This window comes from Danio aesculapii, chromosome 11 (genome assembly GCF_903798145.1).
Source record: "Danio aesculapii chromosome 11, fDanAes4.1, whole genome shotgun sequence".
Classification (NCBI taxonomy): Eukaryota; Metazoa; Chordata; class Actinopteri; order Cypriniformes; family Danionidae; genus Danio; species Danio aesculapii.
Window position 1 is genome coordinate 25,980,914 of NC_079445.1, and position 20,738 is coordinate 26,001,651.

General features: G+C 41.0%; 30 non-coding genes across 30 annotated transcripts; all 30 read right to left on the reverse strand.

The window, feature by feature from the left end:
* Positions 1-855: 855 nt before the first annotated feature.
* On the reverse strand, positions 856-927 carry trnac-gca (transfer RNA cysteine (anticodon GCA)). Its single transcript has one exon. It is a non-coding gene; the product is annotated as a tRNA-Cys (tRNA).
* Positions 928-1,665: 738 nt separating this feature from the next.
* On the reverse strand, positions 1,666-1,737 carry trnac-gca (transfer RNA cysteine (anticodon GCA)). The gene has a single exon. It is a non-coding gene; the product is annotated as a tRNA-Cys (tRNA).
* A 738-nt stretch (positions 1,738-2,475) lies between these two features.
* On the reverse strand, positions 2,476-2,547 carry trnac-gca (transfer RNA cysteine (anticodon GCA)). The gene has a single exon. It is a non-coding gene; the product is annotated as a tRNA-Cys (tRNA).
* Positions 2,548-3,290: 743 nt separating this feature from the next.
* On the reverse strand, positions 3,291-3,362 carry trnac-gca (transfer RNA cysteine (anticodon GCA)). The gene has a single exon. It is a non-coding gene; the product is annotated as a tRNA-Cys (tRNA).
* A 738-nt stretch (positions 3,363-4,100) lies between these two features.
* On the reverse strand, positions 4,101-4,172 carry trnac-gca (transfer RNA cysteine (anticodon GCA)). The gene has a single exon. It is a non-coding gene; the product is annotated as a tRNA-Cys (tRNA).
* Positions 4,173-4,910: 738 nt separating this feature from the next.
* trnac-gca (transfer RNA cysteine (anticodon GCA)) lies at positions 4,911-4,982 on the reverse strand. The gene has a single exon. It is a non-coding gene; the product is annotated as a tRNA-Cys (tRNA).
* Positions 4,983-5,386: 404 nt separating this feature from the next.
* trnac-gca (transfer RNA cysteine (anticodon GCA)) lies at positions 5,387-5,458 on the reverse strand. Its single transcript has one exon. It is a non-coding gene; the product is annotated as a tRNA-Cys (tRNA).
* Positions 5,459-6,438: 980 nt separating this feature from the next.
* Positions 6,439-6,510, reverse strand: trnac-gca (transfer RNA cysteine (anticodon GCA)). The gene has a single exon. It is a non-coding gene; the product is annotated as a tRNA-Cys (tRNA).
* Positions 6,511-7,248: 738 nt separating this feature from the next.
* Positions 7,249-7,320, reverse strand: trnac-gca (transfer RNA cysteine (anticodon GCA)). The gene has a single exon. It is a non-coding gene; the product is annotated as a tRNA-Cys (tRNA).
* Positions 7,321-7,724: 404 nt separating this feature from the next.
* Positions 7,725-7,796, reverse strand: trnac-gca (transfer RNA cysteine (anticodon GCA)). The gene has a single exon. It is a non-coding gene; the product is annotated as a tRNA-Cys (tRNA).
* A 646-nt stretch (positions 7,797-8,442) lies between these two features.
* On the reverse strand, positions 8,443-8,514 carry trnac-gca (transfer RNA cysteine (anticodon GCA)). Its single transcript has one exon. It is a non-coding gene; the product is annotated as a tRNA-Cys (tRNA).
* A 404-nt stretch (positions 8,515-8,918) lies between these two features.
* On the reverse strand, positions 8,919-8,990 carry trnac-gca (transfer RNA cysteine (anticodon GCA)). The gene has a single exon. It is a non-coding gene; the product is annotated as a tRNA-Cys (tRNA).
* Positions 8,991-9,252: 262 nt separating this feature from the next.
* Positions 9,253-9,324, reverse strand: trnac-gca (transfer RNA cysteine (anticodon GCA)). Its single transcript has one exon. It is a non-coding gene; the product is annotated as a tRNA-Cys (tRNA).
* A 738-nt stretch (positions 9,325-10,062) lies between these two features.
* On the reverse strand, positions 10,063-10,134 carry trnac-gca (transfer RNA cysteine (anticodon GCA)). Its single transcript has one exon. It is a non-coding gene; the product is annotated as a tRNA-Cys (tRNA).
* Positions 10,135-11,114: 980 nt separating this feature from the next.
* On the reverse strand, positions 11,115-11,186 carry trnac-gca (transfer RNA cysteine (anticodon GCA)). The gene has a single exon. It is a non-coding gene; the product is annotated as a tRNA-Cys (tRNA).
* A 738-nt stretch (positions 11,187-11,924) lies between these two features.
* Positions 11,925-11,996, reverse strand: trnac-gca (transfer RNA cysteine (anticodon GCA)). The gene has a single exon. It is a non-coding gene; the product is annotated as a tRNA-Cys (tRNA).
* A 738-nt stretch (positions 11,997-12,734) lies between these two features.
* Positions 12,735-12,806, reverse strand: trnac-gca (transfer RNA cysteine (anticodon GCA)). Its single transcript has one exon. It is a non-coding gene; the product is annotated as a tRNA-Cys (tRNA).
* Positions 12,807-13,543: 737 nt separating this feature from the next.
* trnac-gca (transfer RNA cysteine (anticodon GCA)) lies at positions 13,544-13,615 on the reverse strand. Its single transcript has one exon. It is a non-coding gene; the product is annotated as a tRNA-Cys (tRNA).
* Positions 13,616-14,353: 738 nt separating this feature from the next.
* Positions 14,354-14,425, reverse strand: trnac-gca (transfer RNA cysteine (anticodon GCA)). The gene has a single exon. It is a non-coding gene; the product is annotated as a tRNA-Cys (tRNA).
* A 262-nt stretch (positions 14,426-14,687) lies between these two features.
* trnac-gca (transfer RNA cysteine (anticodon GCA)) lies at positions 14,688-14,759 on the reverse strand. Its single transcript has one exon. It is a non-coding gene; the product is annotated as a tRNA-Cys (tRNA).
* A 404-nt stretch (positions 14,760-15,163) lies between these two features.
* trnac-gca (transfer RNA cysteine (anticodon GCA)) lies at positions 15,164-15,235 on the reverse strand. Its single transcript has one exon. It is a non-coding gene; the product is annotated as a tRNA-Cys (tRNA).
* A 262-nt stretch (positions 15,236-15,497) lies between these two features.
* On the reverse strand, positions 15,498-15,569 carry trnac-gca (transfer RNA cysteine (anticodon GCA)). Its single transcript has one exon. It is a non-coding gene; the product is annotated as a tRNA-Cys (tRNA).
* A 739-nt stretch (positions 15,570-16,308) lies between these two features.
* Positions 16,309-16,380, reverse strand: trnac-gca (transfer RNA cysteine (anticodon GCA)). Its single transcript has one exon. It is a non-coding gene; the product is annotated as a tRNA-Cys (tRNA).
* Positions 16,381-16,923: 543 nt separating this feature from the next.
* Positions 16,924-16,995, reverse strand: trnac-gca (transfer RNA cysteine (anticodon GCA)). Its single transcript has one exon. It is a non-coding gene; the product is annotated as a tRNA-Cys (tRNA).
* Positions 16,996-17,257: 262 nt separating this feature from the next.
* On the reverse strand, positions 17,258-17,329 carry trnac-gca (transfer RNA cysteine (anticodon GCA)). Its single transcript has one exon. It is a non-coding gene; the product is annotated as a tRNA-Cys (tRNA).
* Positions 17,330-17,733: 404 nt separating this feature from the next.
* trnac-gca (transfer RNA cysteine (anticodon GCA)) lies at positions 17,734-17,805 on the reverse strand. The gene has a single exon. It is a non-coding gene; the product is annotated as a tRNA-Cys (tRNA).
* Positions 17,806-18,067: 262 nt separating this feature from the next.
* trnac-gca (transfer RNA cysteine (anticodon GCA)) lies at positions 18,068-18,139 on the reverse strand. The gene has a single exon. It is a non-coding gene; the product is annotated as a tRNA-Cys (tRNA).
* Positions 18,140-18,877: 738 nt separating this feature from the next.
* On the reverse strand, positions 18,878-18,949 carry trnac-gca (transfer RNA cysteine (anticodon GCA)). The gene has a single exon. It is a non-coding gene; the product is annotated as a tRNA-Cys (tRNA).
* Positions 18,950-19,354: 405 nt separating this feature from the next.
* trnac-gca (transfer RNA cysteine (anticodon GCA)) lies at positions 19,355-19,426 on the reverse strand. The gene has a single exon. It is a non-coding gene; the product is annotated as a tRNA-Cys (tRNA).
* A 973-nt stretch (positions 19,427-20,399) lies between these two features.
* On the reverse strand, positions 20,400-20,471 carry trnac-gca (transfer RNA cysteine (anticodon GCA)). The gene has a single exon. It is a non-coding gene; the product is annotated as a tRNA-Cys (tRNA).
* Positions 20,472-20,738: the final 267 nt, after the last annotated feature.

Sequence of the window (20,738 nt, forward strand, 5' to 3'; positions counted from 1 at the left end):
CCATGAGCTATACCCCCTCGTGAAAGAAGACTGTTGGTATAGCAAAAGAAGACTTTTTCATCAAGGTCTGTTTGTAAAAGTAGTTTGTAAATAAATAAGCAATTAATTATGCTGTTTAAAAGAGCCAAAATCATTGTTTCAAACCGAGGGTCGAGTTAAACTACTTGACAACTCTAAGGTCTTGCCAAAGGGGGCTCCTGGATTAGAACAGGGACCTCTTGATCTGCAGTCAAATGCTCTACCACTGAGCTATACCCCCTCTGAAAAAAAGACTGGTATAGCAAAATAAGAATTTGTACCAGTGACCTCTTGATCTGCAGATAAATGCTCTCCACTGAGCTATACCCCCTCGTAAAAGAAGACTGTTGGTATAGCAAAAGAAGACTCTTTCATCAAGGTCAGTTTGTAAAAGTAATTTGCAAATAAAAAAGCAATGAATTATGCTGTTTGGAAGAGACAAATCCAATGTGCCAAAACCGAGGGTCGAGTTAAACTACTTGACAACTCTAAGGTCTTGCCAAAGGGGGCTCCTGGATTAGAAACAGAGACCTCTTGATCTGCAGTCAAATGCTCTACCACTGAGCTATACCCCCTCTGAAAAAAAGGCTGGTATAGCAAAATAAGAATTTGTACCAGTGACCTCTTGATCTGCAGATAAATGCTCTCCACTGAGCTATACCCCCTCGTAAAAGAAGACTGTTGGTATAGCAAAAGAAGACTCTTTCATCAAGGTCAGTTTGTAAAAGTAATTTGCAAATAAAAAAGCAATGAATTATGCTGTTTGGAAGAGACAAATCCAATGTGCCAAAAGCAGGGTCAATGTAAATCACAGAGACAACTCCAAGGTCTTGCCAAAGGGGGCATCCGGATTTGAACCGGGGACCTCTTGATCTGCAGTCAAATGCTCTACCACTGAGCTATACCCCCTCTTAAAAAAAGGCTTCTGGTATAGAAAAAAGACTCTTTCATCAAGGTCTGTTTGTAAATTATGTCTTTAGGAAGAGCCAACACCAATGTGCCAAACCCAGGGTCGAGGTAAATTATGGACGCAATTCCAAGAACTTGCCAAAGGGGCACTCGGATTTGAAAGGTGGATATTAGCATTTGTACCAGTGACCTCTTGATCTGCAGTCAAATGCTCTCCACTGAGCTATACCCCCTCGTGAAAGAAGACTGTTGGTATAGCAAAAGAAGACTTTTTCATCAAGGTCTGTTTGTAAAAGTAATTTGTAAATAAAAAAGCAATTAATTATGCTGTTTAAAAGAGCCAAAATCATTGTTTCAAACCGAGGGTCGAGTTAAACTACTTGACAACTCTAAGGTCTTGCCAAAGGGGGCTCCTGGATTAGACACAGGGACCTCTTGATCTGCAGTCAAATGCTCTACCACTGAGCTATACCCCCTCTGAAAAAAAGACTGGTATAGCAAAATAAGAATTTGTACCAGTGACCTCTTGATCTGCAGATAAATGCTCTCCACTGAGCTATACCCCCTCGTAAAAGAAGACTGTTGGTATAGCAAAAGAAGACTCTTTCATCAAGGTCAGTTTGTAAAAGTAATTTGCAAATAAAAAAGCAATGAATTATGCTGTTTGGAAGAGACAAATCCAATGTGCCAAAAGCAGGGTCAATGTAAATCACAGAGACAACTCCAAGGTCTTGCCAAAGGGGGCATCCGGATTTGAACCGGGGACCTCTTGATCTGCAGTCAAATGCTCTACCACTGAGCTATACCCCCTCTTAAAAAAAGGCTTCTGGTATAGAAAAAAGACTCTTTCATCAAGGTCTGTTTGTAAATTATGTCTTTAGGAAGAGCCAACACCAATGTGCCAAACCCAGGGTCGAGGTAAATTATGGACGCAATTCCAAGAACTTGCCAAAGGGGCACTCGGATTTGAAAGGTGGATATTAGCATTTGTACCAGTGACCTCTTGATCTGCAGTCAAATGCTCTCCACTGAGCTATACCCCCTCGTGAAAGAAGACTGTTGGTATAGCAAAAGAAGACTTTTTCATCAAGGTCTGTTTGTAAAAGTAATTTGTAAATAAAAAAGCAATTAATTATGCTGTTTAAAAGAGCCAAAATCATTGTTTCAAACCGAGGGTCGAGTTAAACTACTTGACAACTCTAAGGTCTTGCCAAAGGGGGCTCCTGGATTAGACACAGGGACCTCTTGATCTGCAGTCAAATGCTCTACCACTGAGCTATACCCCCTCTGAAAAAAAGACTGGTATAGCAAAATAAGAATTTGTACCAGTGACCTCTTGATCTGCAGATAAATGCTCTCCACTGAGCTATACCCCCTCGTAAAAGAAGACTGTTGGTATAGCAAAAGAAGACTCTTTCATCAAGGTCAGTTTGTAAAAGTAATTTGCAAATAAAAAAGCAATGAATTATGCTGTTTGGAAGAGACAAATCCAATGTGCCAAAAGCTGGGTCAATGTAAATCACAGAGACAACTCCAAGGTCTTGCCAAAGGGGGCATCCGGATTTGAACCGGGGACCTCTTGATCTGCAGTCAAATGCTCTACCACTGAGCTATACCCCCTCTTAAAAAAAGGCTTCTGGTATAGAAAAAAGACTCTTTCATCAAGGTCTGTTTGTAAATTATGTCTTTAGGAAGAGAAGAGCCAACACCAATGTGCCAAACCCAGGGTCGAGGTAAATTATGGACGCAATTCCAAGAACTTGCCAAAGGGGCACTCGGATTTGAAAGGTGGATATTAGCATTTGTACCAGTGACCTCTTGATCTGCAGTCAAATGCTCTCCACTGAGCTATACCCCCTCGTGAAAGAAGACTGTTGGTATAGCAAAAGAAGACTTTTTCATCAAGGTCTGTTTGTAAAAGTAATTTGTAAATAAAAAAGCAATTAATTATGCTGTTTAAAAGAGCCAAAATCATTGTTTCAAACCGAGGGTCGAGTTAAACTACTTGACAACTCTAAGGTCTTGCCAAAGGGGGCTCCTGGATTAGACACAGGGACCTCTTGATCTGCAGTCAAATGCTCTACCACTGAGCTATACCCCCTCTGAAAAAAAGACTGGTATAGCAAAATAAGAATTTGTACCAGTGACCTCTTGATCTGCAGATAAATGCTCTCCACTGAGCTATACCCCCTCGTAAAAGAAGACTGTTGGTATAGCAAAAGAAGACTCTTTCATCAAGGTCAGTTTGTAAAAGTAATTTGCAAATAAAAAAGCAATGAATTATGCTGTTTGGAAGAGACAAATCCAATGTGCCAAAAGCAGGGTCAATGTAAATCACAGAGACAACTCCAAGGTCTTGCCAAAGGGGGCATCCGGATTTGAACCGGGGACCTCTTGATCTGCAGTCAAATGCTCTACCACTGAGCTATACCCCCTCTTAAAAAAAAGGCTTCTGGTATAGAAAAAAGACTCTTTCATCAAGGTCTGTTTGTAAATTATGTCTTTAGGAAGAGCCAACACCAATGTGCCAAACCCAGGGTCGAGGTAAATTATGGACGCAATTCCAAGAACTTGCCAAAGGGGCACTCGGATTTGAAAGGTGGATATTAGCATTTGTACCAGTGACCTCTTGATCTGCAGTCAAATGCTCTCCACTGAGCTATACCCCCTCGTGAAAGAAGACTGTTGGTATAGCAAAAGAAGACTTTTTCATCAAGGTCTGTTTGTAAAAGTAATTTGTAAATAAAAAAGCAATTAATTATGCTGTTTAAAAGAGCCAAAATCATTGTTTCAAACCGAGGGTCGAGTTAAACTACTTGACAACTCTAAGGTCTTGCCAAAGGGGGCTCCTGGATTAGACACAGGGACCTCTTGATCTGCAGTCAAATGCTCTACCACTGAGCTATACCCCCTCTGAAAAAAGACTGGTATAGCAAAATAAGAATTTGTACCAGTGACCTCTTGATCTGCAGATAAATGCTCTCCACTGAGCTATACCCCCTCGTAAAAGAAGACTGTTGGTATAGCAAAAGAAGACTCTTTCATCAAGGTCAGTTTGTAAAAGTAATTTGCAAATAAAAAAGCAATGAATTATGCTGTTTGGAAGAGACAAATCCAATGTGCCAAAAGCAGGGTCAATGTAAATCACAGAGACAACTCCAAGGTCTTGCCAAAGGGGGCATCCGGATTTGAACCGGGGACCTCTTGATCTGCAGTCAAATGCTCTACCACTGAGCTATACCCCCTCTTAAAAAAAGGCTTCTGGTATAGAAAAAAGACTCTTTCATCAAGGTCTGTTTGTAAATTATGTCTTTAGGAAGAGCCAACACCAATGTGCCAAACCCAGGGTCGAGGTAAATTATGGACGCAATTCCAAGAACTTGCCAAAGGGGCACTCGGATTTGAAAGGTGGATATTAGCATTTGTACCAGTGACCTCTTGATCTGCAGTCAAATGCTCTCCACTGAGCTATACCCCCTCGTGAAAGAAGACTGTTGGTATAGCAAAAGAAGACTTTTTCATCAAGGTCTGTTTGTAAAAGTAATTTGTAAATAAAAAAGCAATTAATTATGCTGTTTAAAAGAGCCAAAATCATTGTTTCAAACCGAGGGTCGAGTTAAACTACTTGACAACTCTAAGGTCTTGCCAAAGGGGGCTCCTGGATTAGACACAGGGACCTCTTGATTTGCAGTCAAATGCTCTACCACTGAGCTATACCCCCTCTGAAAAAAAGACTGGTATAGCAAAATAAGAATTTGTACCAGTGACCTCTTGATCTGCAGATAAATGCTCTCCACTGAGCTATACCCCCTCGTAAAAGAAGACTGTTGGTATAGCAAAAGAAGACTCTTTCATCAAGGTCAGTTTGTAAAAGTAATTTGCAAATAAAAAAGCAATGAATTATGCTGTTTGGAAGAGACAAATCCAATGTGCCAAAAGCAGGGTCAATGTAAATCACAGAGACAACTCCAAGGTCTTGCCAAAGGGGGCATCCGGATTTGAACCAGGGACCTCTTGATCTGCAGTCAAATGCTCTACCACTGAGCTATACCCCGTCTTAAAAAAAAGGCTTCTGGTATAGAAAAAAGACTCTTTCATCAAGGTCTGTTTGTAAATTATGTCTTTAGGAAGAGCCAACACCAATGTGCCAAACCCAGGGTCGAGGTAAATTATGGACGCAATTCCAAGAACTTGCCAAAGGGGCACTCGGATTTGAAAGGTGGATATTAGCATTTGTACCAGTGACCTCTTGATCTGCAGATAAATGCTCTCCACTGAGCTATACCCCCTCGTAAAAGAAGACTGTTGGTATAGCAAAAGAAGACTCTTTCATCAAGGTCAGTTTGTAAAAGTAATTTGCAAATAAAAAAGCAATGAATTATGCTGTTTGGAAGAGACAAATCCAATGTTCCAAACCAGGGTCAATGTAAATCACAGAGACAACTCAAGGTCTTGCCAAAGGGGGCATCCGGATTTGAACCGGGGACCTCTTGATCTGCAGTCAAATGCTCTACCACTGAGCTATACCCCCTCTTAAAAAAAGACTTCTGGTATAGAAAAAAGACTCTTTCATCAAGGTCTGTTTGTAAATTATGTCTTTAGGAAGAGCCAACACCAATGTGCCAAACCCAGGGTCGAGGTAAATTATGGACGCAATTCCAAGAACTTGCCAAAGGGGCACTCGGATTTGAAAGGTGGATATTAGCATTTGTACCAGTGACCTCTTGATCTGCAGTCAAATGCTCTCCACTGAGCTATACCCCCTCGTGAAAGAAGACTGTTGGTATAGCAAAAGAAGACTTTTTCATCAAGGTCTGTTTGTAAAAGTAATTTGTAAATAAAAAGCAATTAATTATGCTGTTTAAAAAGAGCCAAAATCATTGTTTCAAACCGAGGGTCGAGTTAAACTACTTGACAACTCTAAGGTCTTGCCAAAGGGGGCTCCTGGATTAGAAACAGGGACCTCTTGATCTGCAGTCAAATGCTCTCCACTGAGCTATACCCCCTCGTGAAAGAAGACTGTTGGTATAGCAAAAGAAGACTTTTTCATCAAGGTCTGTTTGTAAAAGTAATTTGTAAATAAAAAAGCAATTAATTATGCTGTTTAAAAGAGCCAAAATCATTGTTTCAAACCGAGGGTCGAGTTAAACTACTTGACAACTCTAAGGTCTTGCCAAAGGGGGCTCCTGGATTAGACACAGGGACCTCTTGATCTGCAGTCAAATGCTCTACCACTGAGCTATACCCCCTCTGAAAAAAAGACTGGTATAGCAAAATAAGAATTTGTACCAGTGACCTCTTGATCTGCAGATAAATGCTCTCCACTGAGCTATACCCCCTCGTAAAAGAAGACTGTTGGTATAGCAAAAGAAGACTCTTTCATCAAGGTCAGTTTGTAAAAGTAATTTGCAAATAAAAAAGCAATGAATTATGCTGTTTGGAAGAGACAAATCCAATGTGCCAAAAGCAGGGTCAATGTAAATCACAGAGACAACTCCAAGGTCTTGCCAAAGGGGGCATCCGGATTTGAACCGGGGACCTCTTGATCTGCAGTCAAATGCTCTACCACTGAGCTATACCCCCTCTTAAAAAAAGGCTTCTGGTATAGAAAAAAGACTCTTTCATCAAGGTCTGTTTGTAAATTATGTCTTTAGGAAGAGCCAACACCAATGTGCCAAACCCAGGGTCGAGGTAAATTATGGACGCAATTCCAAGAACTTGCCAAAGGGGCACTCGGATTTGAAAGGTGGATATTAGCATTTGTACCAGTGACCTCTTGATCTGCAGTCAAATGCTCTCCACTGAGCTATACCCCCTCGTGAAAGAAGACTGTTGGTATAGCAAAAGAAGACTTTTTCATCAAGGTCTGTTTGTAAAAGTAATTTGTAAATAAAAAAGCAATTAATTATGCTGTTTAAAAGAGCCAAAATCATTGTTTCAAACCGAGGATCGAGTTAAACTACTTGACAACTCTAAGGTCTTGCCAAAGGGGGCTCCTGGATTAGACACAGGGACCTCTTGATCTGCAGTCAAATGCTCTACCACTGAGCTATACCCCCTCTGAAAAAAAGACTGGTATAGCAAAATAAGAATTTGTACCAGTGACCTCTTGATCTGCAGATAAATGCTCTCCACTGAGCTATACCCCCTCGTAAAAGAAGACTGTTGGTATAGCAAAAGAAGACTCTTTCATCAAGGTCAGTTTGTAAAAGTAATTTGCAAATAAAAAAGCAATGAATTATGCTGTTTGGAAGAGACAAATCCAATGTGCCAAAAGCAGGGTCAATGTAAATCACAGAGACAACTCCAAGGTCTTGCCAAAGGGGGCATCCGGATTTGAACCGGGGACCTCTTGATCTGCAGTCAAATGCTCTACCACTGAGCTATACCCCCTCTTAAAAAAAGGCTTCTGGTATAGAAAAAAGACTCTTTCATCAAGGTCTGTTTGTAAATTATGTCTTTAGGAAGAGCCAACACCAATGTGCCAAACCCAGGGTCGAGGTAAATTATGGACGCAATTCCAAGAACTTGCCAAAGGGGCACTCGGATTTGAAAGGTGGATATTAGCATTTGTACCAGTGACCTCTTGATCTGCAGATAAATGCTCTCCACTGAGCTATACCCCCTCGTAAAGAAGACTGTTGGTATAGCAAAAGAAGACTCTTTCATCAAGGTCAGTTTGTAAAAGTAATTTGCAAATAAAAAAGCAATGAATTATGCTGTTTGGAAGAGACAAATCCAATGTGCCAAAAGCAGGGTCAATGTAAATCACAGAGACAACTCCAAGGTCTTGCCAAAGGGGGCATCCGGATTTGAACCAGGGACCTCTTGATCTGCAGTCAAATGCTCTACCACTGAGCTATACCCCCTCTTAAAAAAAGGCTTCTGGTATAGAAAAAAGACTCTTTCATCAAGGTCTGTTTGTAAATTATGTCTTTAGGAAGAGCCAACACCAATGTGCCAAACCCAGGGTCGAGGTAAATTATGGACGCAATTCCAAGAACTTGCCAAAGGGGCACTCGGATTTGAAAGGTGGATATTAGCATTTGTACCAGTGACCTCTTGATCTGCAGATCAAATGCTCTCCACTGAGCTATACCCCCTCGTAAAAGAAGACTGTTGGTATAGCAAAAAAAGACTCTTTCATCAAGGTCAGTTTGTAAAAGTAATTTGCAAATAAAAAAGCAATGAATTATGCTGTTTGGAAGAGACAAATCCAATGTGCCAAAACCAGGGTCAATGTAAATCACAGGTAAATCAAGGTCTTGCCAAAGGGGGCATCCGGATTTGTACCAGTGACCTCTTGATCTGCAGATAAATGCTCTCCACTGAGCTATACCCCCTCGTAAAAGAAGACTGTTGGTATAGCAAAAGAAGACTCTTTCATCAAGGTCAGTTTGTAAAAGTAATTTGCAAATAAAAAAGCAATGAATTATGCTGTTTGGAAGAGACAAAACCAATGTGCCAAAACCAGGGTCAATGTAAATCACAGAGACAACTCCAAGGTCTTGCCAAAGGGGGCATCTGGATTTGAACCGGGGACCTCTAGATCTGCAGTCAAATGCTCTACCACTGAGCTATACCCCCTCTTAAAAAAAGGCTTCTGGTATAGAAAAAAGACTCTTTCATCAAGGTCTGTTTGTAAATTATGTCTTTAGGAAGAGCCAACACCAATGTGCCAAACCCAGGGTCGAGGTAAATTATGGACGCAATTCCAAGAACTTGCCAAAGGGGCACTCGGATTTGAAAGGTGGATATTAGCATTTGTACCAGTGACCTCTTGATCTGCAGTCAAATGCTCTCCACTGAGCTATACCCCCTCGTGAAAGAAGACTGTTGGTATAGCAAAAGAAGACTTTTTCATCAAGGTCTGTTTGTAAAAGTAATTTGTAAATAAATAAGCAATTAATTATGCTGTTTAAAAGAGCCAAAATCATTGTTTCAAACCGAGGGTCGAGTTAAACTACTTGACAACTCTAAGGTCTTGCCAAAGGGGGCTCCTGGATTAGAAACAGGGACCTCTTGATCTGCAGTCAAATGCTCTACCACTGAGCTATACCCCCTCTGAAAAAAAGACTGGTATAGCAAAATAAGAATTTGTACCAGTGACCTCTTGATCTGCAGATAAATGCTCTCCACTGAGCTATACCCCCTCGTAAAAGAAGACTGTTGGTATAGCAAAAGAAGACTCTTTCATCAAGGTCAGTTTGTAAAAGTAATTTGCAAATAAAAAAGCAATGAATTATGCTGTTTGGAAGAGACAAATCCAATGTGCCAAAAGCAGGGTCAATGTAAATCACAGAGACAACTCCAAGGTCTTGCCAAAGGGGGCATCCGGATTTGAACCAGGGACCTCTTGATCTGCAGTCAAATGCTCTACCACTGAGCTATACCCCCTCTTAAAAAAAGGCTTCTGGTATAGAAAAAAGACTCTTTCATCAAGGTCTGTTTGTAAATTATGTCTTTAGGAAGAGCCAACACCAATGTGCCAAACCCAGGGTCGAGGTAAATTATGGACGCAATTCCAAGAACTTGCCAAAGGGGCACTCGGATTTGAAAGGTGGATATTAGCATTTGTACCAGTGACCTCTTGATCTGCAGTCAAATGCTCTCCACTGAGCTATACCCCCTCGTGAAAGAAGACTGTTGGTATAGCAAAAGAAGACTTTTTCATCAAGGTCTGTTTGTAAAAGTAATTTGTAAATAAAAAAGCAATTAATTATGCTGTTTAAAAGAGCCAAAATCATTGTTTCAAACCGAGGGTCGAGTTAAACTACTTGACAACTCTAAGGTCTTGCCAAAGGGGGCTCCTGGATTAGACACAGGGACCTCTTGATCTGCAGTCAAATGCTCTACCACTGAGCTATACCCCCTCTGAAAAAAAGACTGGTATAGCAAAATAAGCATTTGTACCAGTGACCTCTTGATCTGCAGACAAATGCTCTCCACTGAGCTATACCCCCTCGTAAAAGAAGACTGTTGGTATAGCAAAAGAAGACTCTTTCATCAAGGTCAGTTTGTAAAAGTAATTTGCAAATAAAAAAGCAATGAATTATGCTGTTTGGAAGAGACAAATCCAATGTGCCAAAACCAGGGTCAATGTAAATCACAGAGACAACTCCAAGGTCTTGCCAAAGGGGGCATCCGGATTTGAACCGGGGACCTCTTGATCTGCAGTCAAATGCTCTACCACTGAGCTATACCCCCTCTTAAAAAAAGACTTCTGGTATAGAAAAAAGACTCTTTCATCAAGGTCTGTTTGTAAATTATGTCTTTAGGAAGAGCCAACACCAATGTGCCAAACCCAGGGTCGAGGTAAATTATGGACGCAATTCCAAGAACTTGCCAAAGGGGCACTCGGATTTGAAAGGTGGATATTAGCATTTGTACCAGTGACCTCTTGATCTGCAGTCAAATGCTCTCCACTGAGCTATACCCCCTCGTGAAAGAAGACTGTTGGTATAGCAAAAGAAGACTTTTTCATCAAGGTCTGTTTGTAAAAGTAATTTGCAAATAAAAAAGCAATTAATTATGCTGTTTAAAAGAGCCAAAATCATTGTTTCAAACCGAGGGTCGAGTTAAACTACTTGACAACTCTAAGGTCTTGCCAAAGGGGGCTCCTGGATTAGAAACAGGGACCTCTTGATCTGCAGTCGAATTCTCTCCACTGAGCTATACCCCCTCGTGAAAGAAGACTGTTGGTATAGCAAAAGAAGACTTTTTCATCAAGGTCTGTTTGTAAAAGTAATTTGTAAATAAAAAAGCAATTAATTATGCTGTTTAAAAGAGCCAAAATCATTGTTTCAAACCGAGGGTCGAGTTAAACTACTTGACAACTCTAAGGTCTTGCCAAAGGGGGCTCCTGGATTAGAAACAGGGACCTCTTGATCTGCAGTCAAATGCTCTACAACTGAGCTATACTCCCTCTGAAAAAAAGACTGGTATAGCAAAATAAGCATTTGTACCAGTGACCTCTTGATCTGCAGACAAATGCTCTCCACTGAGCTATACCCCCTCGTAAAAGAAGACTGTTGGTATAGCAAAAGAAGACTCTTTCATCAAGGTCAGTTTGTAAAAGTAATTTGCAAATAAAAAAGCAATGAATTATGCTGTTTGGAAGAGACAAATCCAATGTGCCAAAAGCAGGGTCAATGTAAATCACAGAGACAACTCCAAGGTCTTGCCAAAGGGGGCATCCGGATTTGAACCAGGGACCTCTTGATCTGCAGTCAAATGCTCTACCACTGAGCTATACCCCCTCTTAAAAAAAGGCTTCTGGTATAGAAAAAAGACTCTTTCATCAAGGTCTGTTTGTAAATTATGTCTTTAGGAAGAGCCAACACCAATGTGCCAAACCCAGGGTCGAGGTAAATTATGGACGCAATTCCAAGAACTTGCCAAAGGGGCACTCGGATTTGAAAGGTGGATATTAGCATTTGTACCAGTGACCTCTTGATCTGCAGTCAAATGCTCTCCACTGAGCTATACCCCCTCGTGAAAGAAGACTGTTGGTATAGCAAAAGAAGACTTTTTCATCAAGGTCTGTTTGTAAAAGTAATTTGTAAATAAAAAAGCAATTAATTATGCTGTTTAAAAGAGCCAAAATCATTGTTTCAAACCGAGGGTCGAGTTAAACTACTTGACAACTCTAAGGTCTTGCCAAAGGGGGCTCCTGGATTAGACACAGGGACCTCTTGATTTGCAGTCAAATGCTCTACCACTGAGCTATACCCCCTCTGAAAAAAAGACTGGTATAGCAAAATAAGAATTTGTACCAGTGACCTCTTGATCTGCAGATAAATGCTCTCCACTGAGCTATACCCCCTCGTAAAAGAAGACTGTTGGTATAGCAAAAGAAGACTCTTTCATCAAGGTCAGTTTGTAAAAGTAATTTGCAAATAAAAAAGCAATGAATTATGCTGTTTGGAAGAGACAAATCCAATGTGCCAAAAGCAGGGTCAATGTAAATCACAGAGACAACTCCAAGGTCTTGCCAAAGGGGGCATCCGGATTTGAACCGGGGACCTCTTGATCTGCAGTCAAATGCTCTACCACTGAGCTATACCCCCTCTTAAAAAAAGGCTTCTGGTATAGAAAAAAGACTCTTTCATCAAGGTCTGTTTGTAAATTATGTCTTTAGGTAGAGCCAACACCAATGTGCCAAACCCAGGGTCGAGGTAAATTATGGACGCAATTCCAAGAACTTGCCAAAGGGGCACTCGGATTTGAAAGGTGGATATTAGCATTTGTACCAGTGACCTCTTGATCTGCAGTCAAATGCTCTCCACTGAGCTATACCCCCTCGTGAAAGAAGACTGTTGGTATAGCAAAAGAAGACTTTTTCATCAAGGTCTGTTTGTAAAAGTAATTTGTAAATAAAAAAGCAATTAATTATGCTGTTTAAAAGAGCCAAAATCATTGTTTCAAACCGAGGATCGAGTTAAACTACTTGACAACTCTAAGGTCTTGCCAAAGGGGGCTCCTGGATTAGACACAGGGACCTCTTGATCTGCAGTCAAATGCTCTACCACTGAGCTATACCCCCTCTGAAAAAAAGACTGGTATAGCAAAATAAGAATTTGTACCAGTGACCTCTTGATCTGCAGATAAATGCTCTCCACTGAGCTATACCCCCTCGTAAAAGAAGACTGTTGGTATAGCAAAAGAAGACTCTTTCATCAAGGTCAGTTTGTAAAAGTAATTTGCAAATAAAAAAGCAATGAATTATGCTGTTTGGAAGAGACAAATCCAATGTGCCAAAAGCAGGGTCAATGTAAATCACAGAGACAACTCCAAGGTCTTGCCAAAGGGGGCATCCGGATTTGAACCGGGGACCTCTTGATCTGCAGTCAAATGCTCTACCACTGAGCTATACCCCCTCTTAAAAAAAGGCTTCTGGTATAGAAAAAAGACTCTTTCATCAAGGTCTGTTTGTAAATTATGTCTTTAGGAAGAGCCAACACCAATGTGCCAAACCCAGGGTCGAGGTAAATTATGGACGCAATTCCAAGAACTTGCCAAAGGGGCACTCGGATTTGAAAGGTGGATATTAGCATTTGTACCAGTGACCTCTTGATCTGCAGTCAAATGCTCTCCACTGAGCTATACCCCCTCGTGAAAGAAGACTGTTGGTATAGCAAAAAAAGACTCTTTCATCAAGGTCTGTTTGTAAAAGTAATTTGTAAATAAAAAAGCAATTAATTATGCTGTTTAAAAGAGCCAAAATCATTGTTTCAAACCGAGGGTCGAGTTAAACTACTTGACAACTCTAAGGTCTTGCCAAAGGGGGCTCCTGGATTAGACACAGGGACCTCTTGATCTGCAGTCAAATGCTCTACCACTGAGCTATACCCCCTCTGAAAAAAAGACTGGTATAGCAAAATAAGAATTTGTACCAGGACCTCTTGATCTGCAGATAAATGCTCTCCACTGAGCTATACCCCCTCGTAAAAGAAGACTGTTGGTATAGCAAAAGAAGACTCTTTCATCAAGGTCAGTTTGTAAAAGTAATTTGCAAATAAAAAAGCAATGAATTATGCTGTTTGGAAGAGACAAATCCAATGTGCCAAAAGCAGGGTCAATGTAAATCACAGAGACAACTCCAAGGTCTTGCCAAAGGGGGCATCCGGATTTGAACCGGGGACCTCTTGATCTGCAGTCAAATGCTCTACCACTGAGCTATACCCCCTCTTAAAAAAAGGCTTCTGGTATAGAAAAAAGACTCTTTCATCAAGGTCTGTTTGTAAATTATGTCTTTAGGAAGAGCCAACACCAATGTGCCAAACCCAGGGTCGAGGTAAATTATGGACGCAATTCCAAGAACTTGCCAAAGGGGCACTCGGATTTGAAAGGTGGATATTAGCATTTGTACCAGTGACCTCTTGATCTGCAGTCAAATGCTCTCCACTGAGCTATACCCCCTCGTGAAAGAAGACTGTTGGTATAGCAAAAGAAGACTTTTTCATCAAGGTCTGTTTGTAAAAGTAATTTGTAAATAAAAAAGCAATTAATTATGCTGTTTAAAAGAGCCAAAATCATTGTTTCAAACCGAGGGTCGAGTTAAACTACTTGACAACTCTAAGGTCTTGCCAAAGGGGGCTCCTGGATTAGACACAGGGACCTCTTGATCTGCAGTCAAATGCTCTACCACTGAGCTATACCCCCTCTGAAAAAAAGACTGGTATAGCAAAATAAGAATTTGTACCAGTGACCTCTTGATCTGCAGATAAATGCTCTCCACTGAGCTATACCCCCTCGTAAAAGAAGACTGTTGGTATAGCAAAAGAAGACTCTTTCATCAAGGTCAGTTTGTAAAAGTAATTTGCAAATAAAAAAGCAATGAATTATGCTGTTTGGAAGAGACAAATCCAATGTGCCAAAACCGAGGGTCGAGTTAAACTACTTGACAACTCTAAGGTCTTGCCAAAGGGGGCTCCTGGATTAGAAACAGGGACCTCTTGATCTGCAGTCAAATGCTCTACCACTGAGCTATACCCCCTCTGAAAAAAAGACTGGTATAGCAAAATAAGAGTTTGTACCAGTGACCTCTTGATCTGCAGATAAATGCTCTCCACTGAGCTATACCCCCTCGTAAAAGAAGACTGTTGGTATAGCAAAAGAAGACTCTTTCATCAAGGTCAGTTTGTAAAAGTAATTTGCAAATAAAAAAGCAATGAATTATGCTGTTTGGAAGAGACAAATCCAATGTGCCAAAAGCAGGGTCAATGTAAATCACAGAGACAACTCCAAGGTCTTGCCAAAGGGGGCATCCGGATTTGAACCGGGGACCTCTTGATCTGCAGTCAAATGCTCTACCACTGAGCTATACCCCCTCTTAAAAAAAGGCTTCTGGTATAGAAAAAAGACTCTTTCATCAAGGTCTGTTTGTAAATTATGTCTTTAGGAAGAGCCAACACCAATGTGCCAAACCCAGGGTCGAGGTAAATTATGGACGCAATTCCAAGAACTTGCCAAAGGGGCACTCGGATTTGAAAGGTGGATATTAGCATTTGTACCAGTGACCTCTTGATCTGCAGTCAAATGCTCTCCACTGAGCTATACCCCCTCGTGAAAGAAGACTGTTGGTATAGCAAAAGAAGACTTTTTCATCAAGGTCTGTTTGTAAAAGTAATTTGTAAATAAAAAAGCAATTAATTATGCTGTTTAAAAGAGCCAAAATCATTGTTTCAAACCGAGGGTCGAGTTAAACTACTTGACAACTCTAAGGTCTTGCCAAAGGGGGCTCCTGGATTAGAAACAGGGACCTCTTGATCTGCAGTCAAATGCTCTACCACTGAGCTATACCCCCTCTGAAAAAAAGACTGGTATAGCAAAATAAGAATTTGTACCAGTGACCTCTTGATCTGCAGATAAATGCTCTCCACTGAGCTATACCCCCTCGTAAAAGAAGACTGTTGGTATAGCAAAAGAAGACTCTTTCATCAAGGTCAGTTTGTAAAAGTAATTTGCAAATAAAAAAGCAATGAATTATGCTGTTTGGAAGAGACAAATCCAATGTGCCAAAAGCAGGGTCAATGTAAATCACAGAGACAACTCCAAGGTCTTGCCAAAGGGGGCATCCGGATTTGAACCGGGGACCTCTTGATCTGCAGTCAAATGCTCTACCACTGAGCTATACCCCCTCTTAAAAAAAGGCTTCTGGTATAGAAAAAAGACTCTTTCATCAAGGTCTGTTTGTAAATTATGTCTTTAGGAAGAGCCAACACCAATGTGCCAAACCCAGGGTCGAGGTAAATTATGGACGCAATTCCAAGAACTTGCCAAAGGGGCACTCGGATTTGAAAGGTGGATATTAGCATTTGTACCAGTGACCTCTTGATCTGCAGTCAAATGCTCTCCACTGAGCTATACCCCCTCGTGAAAGAAGACTGTTGGTATAGCAAAAGAAGACTTTTTCATCAAGGTCTGTTTGTAAAAGTAATTTGTAAATAAATAAGCAATTAATTATGCTGTTTAAAAGAGCCAAAATCATTGTTTCAAACCGAGGGTCGAGTTAAACTACTTGACAACTCTAAGGTCTTGCCAAAGGGGGCTCCTGGATTAGACACAGGGACCTCTTGATCTGCAGTCAAATGCTCTACCACTGAGCTATACCCCCTCTGAAAAAAAGACTGGTATAGCAAAATAAGAATTTGTACCAGTGACCTCTTGATCTGCAGATAAATGCTCTCCACTGAGCTATACCCCCTCGTAAAAGAAGACTGTTGGTATAGCAAAAGAAGACTCTTTCATCAAGGTCAGTTTTGTAAAAGTAATTTGCAAATAAAAAAGCAATGAATTATGCTGTTTGGAAGAGACAAATCCAATGTGCCAAAAGCTGGGTCAATGTAAATCACAGAGACAACTCCAAGGTCTTGCCAAAGGGGGCATCCGGATTTGAACCGGGGACCTCTTGATCTGCAGTCAAATGCTCTACCACTGAGCTATACCCCCTCTTAAAAAAAGGCTTCTGGTATAGAAAAAAGACTCTTTCATCAAGGTCTGTTTGTAAATTATGTCTTTAGGAAGAGCCAACACCAATGTGCCAAACCCAGGGTCGAGGTAAATTATGGACGCAATTCCAAGAACTTGCCAAAGGGGCACTCGGATTTGAAAGGTGGATATTAGCATTTGTACCAGTGACCTCTTGATCTGCAGTCAAATGCTCTCCACTGAGCTATACCCCCTCGTGAAAGAAGACTGTTGGTAGGGACGCAATTCCAAGAACTTGCCAAAGGGGCACTCGGATTTGAAAGGTGGATATTAGCATTTGTACCAGTGACCTCTTGATCTGCAGTCAAATGCTCTCCACTGAGCTATACCCCCTCGTGAAAGAAGACTGTTGGTATAGCAAAAGAAGACTTTTTCATCAAGGTCTGTTTGTAAAAGTAATTTGTAAATAAAAAAGCAATTAATTATGCTGTTTAAAAGAGCCAAAATCATTGTTTCAAACCGAGGGTCGAGTTAAACTACTTGACAACTCTAAGGTCTTGCCAAAGGGGGCTCCTGGATTAGAAACAGGGACCTCTTGATCTGCAGTCAAATGCTCTACCACTGAGCTATACCCCCTCTGAAAAAAAGACTGGTATAGCAAAATAAGAATTTGTACCAGTGACCTCTTGATCTGCAGATAAATGCTCTCCACTGAGCTATACCCCCTCGTAAAAGAAGACTGTTGGTATAGCAAAAGAAGACTCTTTCATCAAGGTCAGTTTGTAAAAGTAATTTGCAAATAAAAAAGCAATGAATTATGCTGTTTGGAAGAGACAAATCCAATGTGCCAAAAGCAGGGTCAATGTAAATCACAGAGACAACTCCAAGGTCTTGCCAAAGGGGGCATCCGGATTTGAACCGGGGACCTCTTGATCTGCAGTCAAATGCTCTACCACTGAGCTATACCCCCTCTTAAAAAAAGGCTTCTGGTATAGAAAAAAGACTCTTTCATCAAGGTCTGTTTGTAAATTATGTCTTTAGGAAGAGCCAACACCAATGTGCCAAACCCAGGGTCGAGGTAAATTATGGACGCAATTCCAAGAACTTGCCAAAGGGGCACTCGGATTTGAAAGGTGGATATTAGCATTTGTACCAGTGACCTCTTGATCTGCAGTCAAATGCTCTCCACTGAGCTATACCCCCTCGTGAAAGAAGACTGTTGGTATAGCAAAAGAAGACTTTTTCATCAAGGTCTGTTTGTAAAAGTAATTTGCAAATAAAAAAGCAATTAATTATGCTGTTTAAAAGAGCCAAAATCATTGTTTCAAACCGAGGGTCGAGTTAAACTACTTGACAACTCTAAGGTCTTGCCAAAGGGGGCTCCTGGATTAGAAACAGGGACCTCTTGATCTGCAGTCAAATGCTCTACCACTGAGCTATACCCCCTCTGAAAAAAAGACTGGTATAGCAAAATAAGAATTTGTACCAGTGACCTCTTGATCTGCAGATAAATGCTCTCCACTGAGCTATACCCCCTCGTAAAAGAAGACTGTTGGTATAGCAAAAAAAGACTCTTTCATCAAGGTCAGTTTGTAAAAGTAATTTGCAAATAAAAAAGCAATGAATTATGCTGTTTGGAAGAGACAAATCCAATGTGCCAAAAGCAGGGTCAATGTAAATCACAGAGACAACTCCAAGGTCTTGCCAAAGGGGGCATCCGGATTTGAACCGGGGACCTCTTGATCTGCAGTCAAATGCTCTGCCACTGAGCTATACCCCCTCTTAAAAAAAGGCTTCTGGTATAGAAAAAAGACTCTTTCATCAAGGTCTGTTTGTAAATTATGTCTTTAGGAAGAGCCAACACCAATGTGCCAAACCCAGGGTCGAGGTAAATTATGGACGCAATTCCAAGAACTTGCCAAAGGGGCACTCGGATTTGAAAGGTGGATATTAGCATTTGTACCAGTGACCTCTTGATCTGCAGTCAAATGCTCTCCACTGAGCTATACCCCCTCGTGAAAGAAGACTGTTGGTATAGCAAAAGAAGACTTTTTCATCAAGGTCTGTTTGTAAAAGTAATTTGCAAATAAAAAAGCAATTAATTATGCTGTTTAAAAGAGCCAAAATCATTGTTTCAAACCGAGGGTCGAGTTAAACTACTTGACAACTCTAAGGTCTTGCCAAAGGGGGCTCCTGGATTAGAAACAGGCACCTCTTGATCTGCAGTCAAATGCTCTACCACTGAGCTATACCCCCTCTGAAAAAAAGACTGGTATAGCAAAATAAGAATTTGTACCAGTGACCTCTTGATCTGCAGATAAATGCTCTCCACTGAGCTATACCCCCTCGTAAAAGAAGACTGTTGGTATAGCAAAAGAAGACTCTTTCATCAAGGTCAGTTTGTAAAAGTAATTTGCAAATAAAAAAGCAATGAATTATGCTGTTTGGAAGAGACAAATCCAATGTGCCAAAAGCTGGGTCAATGTAAATCACAGAGACAACTCCAAGGTCTTGCCAAAGGGGGCATCCGGATTTGAACCGGGGACCTCTTGATCTGCAGTCAAATGCTCTACCACTGAGCTATACCCCCTCTTAAAAAAAGGCGTCTGGTATAGAAAAAAGACTCTTTCATCAAGGTCTGTTTGTAAATTATGTCTTTAGGAAGAGCCAACACCAATGTGCCAAACCCAGGGTCGAGGTAAATTATGGACGCAATTCCAAGAACTTGCCAAAGGGGCACTCGGATTTGAAAGGTGGATATTAGCATTTGTACCAGTGACCTCTTGATCTGCAGTCAAATGCTCTCCACTGAGCTATACCCCCTCGTGAAAGAAGACTGTTGGTATAGCAAAAGAAGACTCTTTCATCAAGGTCAGTTTGTAAAAGTAATTTGCAAATAAAAAAGCAATGAATTATGCTGTTTGGAAGAGACAAATCCAATGTGCCAAAAGCAGGGTCAATGTAAATCACAGAGACAACTCCAAGGTCTTGCCAAAGGGGGCATCCGGATTTGAACCGGGGACCTCTTGATCTGCAGTCAAATGCTCTACCACTGAGCTATACCCCCTCTTAAAAAAAGGCTTCTGGTATAGAAAAAAGACTCTTTCATCAAGGTCTGTTTGTAAATTATGTCTTTAGGAAGAGCCAACACCAATGTGCCAAACCCAGGGTCGAGGTAAATTATGGACGCAATTCCAAGAACTTGCCAAAGGGGCACTCGGATTTGAAAGGTGGATATTAGCATTTGTACCAGTGACCTCTTGATCTGCAGTCAAATGCTCTCCACTGAGCTATACCCCCTCGTGAAAGAAGACTGTTGGTATAGCAAAAGAAGACTTTTTCATCAAGGTCTGTTTGTAAATTATGTCTTTAGGAAGAGCCAACACCAATGTGCCAAACCCAGGGTCGAGGTAAATTATGGACGCAATTCCAAGAACTTGCCAAAGGGGCACTCGGATTTGAAAGGTGGATATTAGCATTTGTACCAGTGACCTCTTGATCTGCAGTCAAATGCTCTCCACTGAGCTATACCCCCTCGTGAAAGAAGACTGTTGGTATAGCAAAAGAAGACTTTTTCATCAAGGTCTGTTTGTAAAAGTAATTTGTAAATAAAAAAGCAATTAATTATGCTGTTTAAAAGAGCCAAAATCATTGTTTCAAACCGAGGGTCGAGTTAAACTACTTGACAACTCTAAGGTCTTGCCAAAGGGGGCTCCTGGATTAGACACAGGGACCTCTTGATCTGCAGTCAAATGCTCTACCACTGAGCTATACCCCCTCTGAAAAAAAGACTGGTATAGCAAAATAAGAATTTGTACCAGTGACCTCTTGATCTGCAGATAAATGCTCTCCACTGAGCTATACCCCCTCGTAAAAGAAGACTGTTGGTATAGCAAAAGAAGACTCTTTCATCAAGGTCAGTTTGTAAAAGTAATTTGCAAATAAAAAAGCAATGAATTATGCTGTTTGGAAGAGACAAATCCAATGTGCCAAAAGCAGGGTCAATGTAAATCACAGAGACAACTCCAAGGTCTTGCCAAAGGGGGCATCCGGATTTGAACCGGGGACCTCTTGATCTGCAGTCAAATGCTCTACCACTGAGCTATACCCCCTCTTAAAAAAAGGCTTCTGGTATAGAAAAAAGACTCTTTCATCAAGGTCTGTTTGTAAATTATGTCTTTAGGAAGAGCCAACACCAATGTGCCAAACCCAGGGTCGAGGTAAATTATGGACGCAATTCCAAGAACTTGCCAAAGGGGCACTCGGATTTGAAAGGTGGATATTAGCATTTGTACCAGTGACCTCTTGATCTGCAGTCAAATGCTCTCCACTGAGCTATACCCCCTCGTGAAAGAAGACTGTTGGTATAGCAAAAGAAG